Source organism: Primulina tabacum, chromosome 5 (assembly GCF_025594145.1).
Source record: "Primulina tabacum isolate GXHZ01 chromosome 5, ASM2559414v2, whole genome shotgun sequence".
NCBI classification, from domain to species: domain Eukaryota; kingdom Viridiplantae; phylum Streptophyta; class Magnoliopsida; order Lamiales; family Gesneriaceae; genus Primulina; species Primulina tabacum.
In genome coordinates this window covers 40561303-40566892 of record NC_134554.1, presented here as the reverse complement: position 1 = coordinate 40566892, position 5590 = coordinate 40561303, and the positions used below count along the sequence as shown (strand labels likewise).

The following is a 5590-nucleotide window of genomic DNA, read 5'->3' as shown; positions in this document are numbered from 1 at the left end:
GATTTCAATCTAACCCTAAGCAGTCACATTACATTGCTGCTAAACATATTTGAAGTACTTAAAGTGAACTCAAAATGTCGGCTTATGGTATCCCAATGATTCATCTTTTAACCTTATTGGATATTCAGATGCTGATTATGCAGGTTGCAAGCTAGACAGGAAAAGCACAAGTGGTTTTTGTCAATTCCTTTATGATAGGCTGATCTCCTGGTTTAGTAAAAAGCAGACTTCCATAGCTACGTCTACTGCAGAAGAAGAATACCTCTGTAACGTCCCAAAAATCGAAAAGTCCACGTGAACCACATGCATGCAAATTATTAAAGTTCTTTGGTATTTTATTAAATTATTTTAAAGCATAAAATGCATGTTTATTTTATTAAATTGTGTCAAATTATTTTTATACATTATTATTGCATAATAGGATTTATTTCATGAAATTTTAAAGGTTCATGCATTATAGATTTTTAAATTTCATTTCGCGCTCGAACGATGAACGAAGACCGGATAATTTTCAAGAAAATTGTTTTTATTACACGATTAATTTTTATTAATTAATATAAGATGTTTTAAAGGTATTTTTCAAGAATTGAGATTTATTGGGTATTTTTACTCGCAAGATTTTAATTTTTTTAACGGTGAGCAAATTTAATCAAATCGGGGGACTTTTTGAGGGTTCGGCTAATATTTTCAAAAACTTTCCAACACGATATATTTTTCGAGAGTGTGTTTGGATTTAATGGGACCTACTTTTAAGCTTATTGAACTTAAAATTCTTTTTAAACTCTTAATTATCAATTTAGGGCCCAATAGGTATTTGTTTACTATTTAATTAAATTACTAAACATCATTTAAACTAATCCTACCCTACACCAATAATAGAACCAGCCGACACCCCATCATTCAGACATTTCTTCCTCAATTTTACAGCAGCCAACCATGGAGAAGCTTCGGTAGTCAATTGTTTTGCAAAGAGAAATTCATCCGGGTTTCCTTGTCTCGTTCTTGCACTTCAAATCACCAAGGCACGCTTTGTATCGTTTTTTTCTGCATCCTACACGTTTTATATGCTGGTGATTGTATTTGTGTTTGAAAACTTTCGATCTTACCATGCCCATGAAAGATTTTCGGTTACATGTGTTTTCCTTGCATTCTCGCTTATTGCTCATGATTTTTCTGAATTTTCGTGTAAGGGGGCTGCTGTATGGAGTCATCAGGGAGCTGTTGTTGTCGAGAGGGATGAGGATTAGTAGCTGGAGTCGAAGCTTGACCGATCTAAGTGGGATTGCTTGAGGGCCGATCAGAATTAGTGTGTTGTGGTGAAGAAGTGGGGTCGATAGGTGTTAGGAAGGGTTCGGCCGTACATGGACTCGAACTCAGCCGTGTCTCAGCCTTTGAAATGTCTGGTATAATGTTAGGAGTGGATCATAGGCACTTGGACGTGGGAGAAGATCGGTTCTTGGAGATATAGCTTGGTAGGAAGAAGATGCGATAGTTGCTCAGGTTTTACGTATGTTTTTTTTTACAGCAACATTTCACCTTGTTTTGGATTAGTTTAGGAGGTCCCTTTGGTCTTGAGGATGAGATTTAAAGGTAGGACAGGTGGTGGTTGAAGGGAGGGTCGAGATGTTGGAGAGTTTTGGGAGATGAGTGAACATGTGTTGGTGTAATGTGATAGGACCGAGAGATGTTGTCATGTTCTGAATATTCCAGCCGTGGATTAGCAGCTTAATGACATTTATTTAAGACCCATTAAGCGTTTTTAAGATGTGGTAAAAGTTGGGGAAAATTTGGGTAAAGTTTCGAGTCGATTCGGGTTAAAAATGGGACTTTGGTCTAAGTTTTAAAACTAATCAGTTAAGTTGTAATATGGGCTCGAGTTTACGTCGAACGCTTACAAATATGTTTTGGAATATTTTAAGGAGTTTGGTAAGTTTCGGGTCAATTTTAGAGGTCCAGGGGTGAAACGATAATTTTTGGGTTTTCAGGGGCAAAATGGTCATTTTGCACCCGGGGTGAAATTTTGGTCCTGGCAGCGCCCTGAGCACAAATTCATGATATTTTAAATGTTTATGCATCATGTTTACGATTTTTAAGCAATTATGATAAATATGTTGCATGCTTGGTTTAAAGGAAAAGTTACGTATATGCATGTTTTTATTAAGTGATGATTATGATGCTATTTTTGAAGGATGGGATTTGGTTGTGACTGATGATGTATATGTATACGATGATATGAGATATGATGAGCTGAGGCCCGGGCTCAGTGGACGGGTAATGCTGTCGCTGATGTCCCCCGCCGCCGGGTACCACGGTTACATGTAGATGGATCCATCGATAGAGCTGATACGATAGAGCTGATACGAAAGTCACAACTAATGAACTGAATTCAATTAAAAAAGAAAATGTTTACGTATATGATGACATGAAATGACATGCTTTAACACGTATATGCTGATACGATGATACATGCTATGATTATTATCATGTTTTGAAAGGATACGACATGTTTACGTATATGATGACATGAGATTACATGCTTTGAGACGATAAGATTTTACACAACATGTTTACATTATGCTTTTAAGTTCATGAAAGATATGTTGAGTATGATATTTTTCACTGCTGTGTGCTATGTATATGTACTTGTTATTAACGGTGCAGGTGTGTTGAGTCTTTAGACTCACTAGGCGTGTGTGATACAGGTGAGCTTCATGATGAGGAGACTAGAGGTGCCGAACTCTGAGTAGGCAGATCTGGTGCGATGACACGACCCGAGGACCGCATGTTTTACGTATTATGATTTACGAATTTTGAGAGCATATGAATATTTTCATACGTTGATGATTTTAAGATTTTCATACCTTTATGTTTACGTATGATTTTGGATGAGTTGAGTTATTTTAAACTGCAATATTTTTACGGTAAGATAATTACGATTATTTTAAATATTATTTCGAAAATGTGAGGTTTAAAATAAAAATATTTCCGCATTTTTTAAAAATTTAAATTTTATTTTATTTATTTATTTAATTTGTGAGAACCCGAATTTCCAGCATTCCAGCAGCAATGCAAATTTCCAGCAGAAGCTAATATTTCAGAAGTTGGTATTTTTCCAGCAGATTAGAATCCAGCAGCAAACCACAGATAAAATCCAGCAGCAGCAGCACGAAATTCCAGCAGACAGTTACTAATTCATCCCATGACTTGTAACTGAAGCATTTAACACGGAATAAAGATTGTTAATGGCAGATTATGACCATTAATTGGGAGGCTAACAGTAAGAATTTTGCCTATATATAACACCCTCAAACCTCTGAATTGGTGTTACACAAATCTTGAGTTATCACTTGAAATATTTGAGATAAGAGAGTGCTTATTTTCGGGCAGTAGAAACCAGTAGCGAGAGCAAGCCTATTTCCAGACGTCAACCGAAACTCTCCAGCAAATTACAGTAAGTGGGCTTATATATAAATATCTTGAAATCCTGTTTGATAATTCTGTTTTAAAGTTCAGTTCTGTATGTTTGATTTCTGATATATGATTTTGAAGCACTGAAACTCCATAGTGAACTAATGGTAGGAATATATATTCTGAACATTTCTGAATTCTGATTCTGATTCTGGTCTCATCCCTTAGAGGAGAGAACATATAGGGGACTGATATCAGTTTAGCCATGAAATTCACTAACGTTCTCAGTGCTTACTAATTGTGATTTCTGTTCTGAAACCTGTGGTCTCTGAATTCTGATTACTGTTCTGAAAATAAGAATTTTCTGTACATTATTGTATTACTGTTTCTGTAAAAATGGTTTTTGAAAACTGGGAGTTATTCCCGCCCCTGCTTACTGAGTAACAATCATATCACTCACCCACCAAACTCATCTCAGATAAGAACGAGGAAGAAATATTAGAAGGAGAAGCGCAGATCCAGTTCTGGGGCTGATGAAGAAGATTATTGTTCTCATTTTATATTTATGTTAATTCCGCTATATCTGTTAAGACACTGTTATGTCTGGTTTTACATTTCTGCTGTAAAACATCAGTATTCGAGTTGTAACAAACAATTGATTTATTTCGTATTATGAATAAAAGACTGGTTTCTGAATTCTGTACTCTGAGGCTAGTTGTTTTCGAATGTAAATTTGAGAGCAACGCCGGTGTCAACCAACCCCCGTCCCGGGGCGTGACATAATTAATACATAACTATGCATTCTTTGAAAAAAAAGTCGAATACTATTAATAGTTTTTACATATTTTTTTACTGTGCATTCTTTCACATGAAAAAGTGGACTACTATTAATAATTTTTTAAACCTAAAATATCTTTTCTACGTTTTATAAAAATATAGTTCGAACTTAATTTTTTAAACTTCAAGCTAAATAAATATATACATTTTATAACCAAAAATGGTTCAAACTTTATTTTATAAACTCCTAATTAAATGAACATATAAATTTGTGGTTAGTGGTTCAGACTTTGCATTGAAAAAAATATTAAGAAAGTGAGAGAATAAAATATAAATCAAACAAAGAGAAGAATTTTTTTTATGTTATATATCTTGTTTATTGAGAAATGAACCTTTTATGAGCAAATACACCAATGGAAAGAACCATACAAATAACAACAATATTTGACCATTAAAACTATTAAATAACAAATATGCAAATATAATTATTTCTTGTAAATATTTTGTTACTAATAAACCATTACTAACATACTTCATTTGACAAGACAGATAACTAAAGACTTGGACAAATCTTTAACAATTCAATAATCAATCCCTTAAACCGATGAGGTCAACATAGGTTTAATAATAGCACCCCTCAAACTTGTTATGTAATGTGTTAATACTAAATAGCTCTGTTGGGTGCAATAATTGTCCCTGCTTGGTAGAGCGATCAAATCGTGGTGCTTGAGCTGCTGTGCGGTTTAAAAGATTTGAGTTGCACCATTACTACTAGCTATAGCTTTTGGTAAAACGGTAAGCACTCGGTCCTACAATTGATATCAGAGCCAAGGTCATGAGTTCGATTCCCATTGATTGCAAAGAATGCAATTATTGGGAGGGAGATTGTTGGGTGCAATAATTGTCCCTGCTTGGTAGAGCGATCGAACCGTAGTGCTTGAGCTGATGTGCAGTTTAAAAGATTTGAGTTGCACCATTACTACTAGCTATAGATTTTGGTAAAGCGGTAAGCACTCATTCCTACAAGCTCTCTTATTTTCTGAAATGCAGGTAGTTTGAGGGACTTGGTAAACATGTCAGCTACTTGGTTTTCACTTCTGTAATAGATGAGATCAATTGTTTCATTATTTATGAGGTATCTTAAAAATGATATTTCACATCAACATGCTTGCTTCTTCCATGTAAGATTGGATTCTTTGATAGTTTTATGGTTGAACTATTATCACAATAAATTGCAATATGATCATGATTCTTGAATTTAAGTTCTTCAAGAATATTTTTTCAACTAAGTAGCTTGACATGCACATGAAGTTGCTGCAACAAATTCAGTTTCAATGGTTGATAATGTAACAGTTAATTGCTTCTTCAAAATCCATGAAACAGCCGTTGAATCTAAGAGAAAAGC

At 34.7% G+C, this 5590-nt stretch overlaps 1 long non-coding RNA gene across 4 annotated transcripts; it reads left to right on the top strand.

The window, feature by feature from the left end:
- Positions 1 to 287: 287 nt before the first annotated feature.
- LOC142547682 (uncharacterized) lies at positions 288 to 4098 on the top strand. Of its 4 annotated transcripts, none has more exons than XR_012820718.1 (5): positions 288 to 1022; positions 2703 to 2791; positions 3117 to 3277; positions 3391 to 3451; positions 3887 to 4098. It is a non-coding gene; the product is annotated as an uncharacterized LOC142547682 (long non-coding RNA). The 4 variants fall into 4 exon arrangements; XR_012820717.1 differs by having other exon boundaries at positions 3388 to 3451; XR_012820716.1 differs by having other exon boundaries at positions 2703 to 2756; positions 3117 to 3451.
- The last annotated feature ends 1492 nt before the right edge of the window (positions 4099 to 5590 follow it).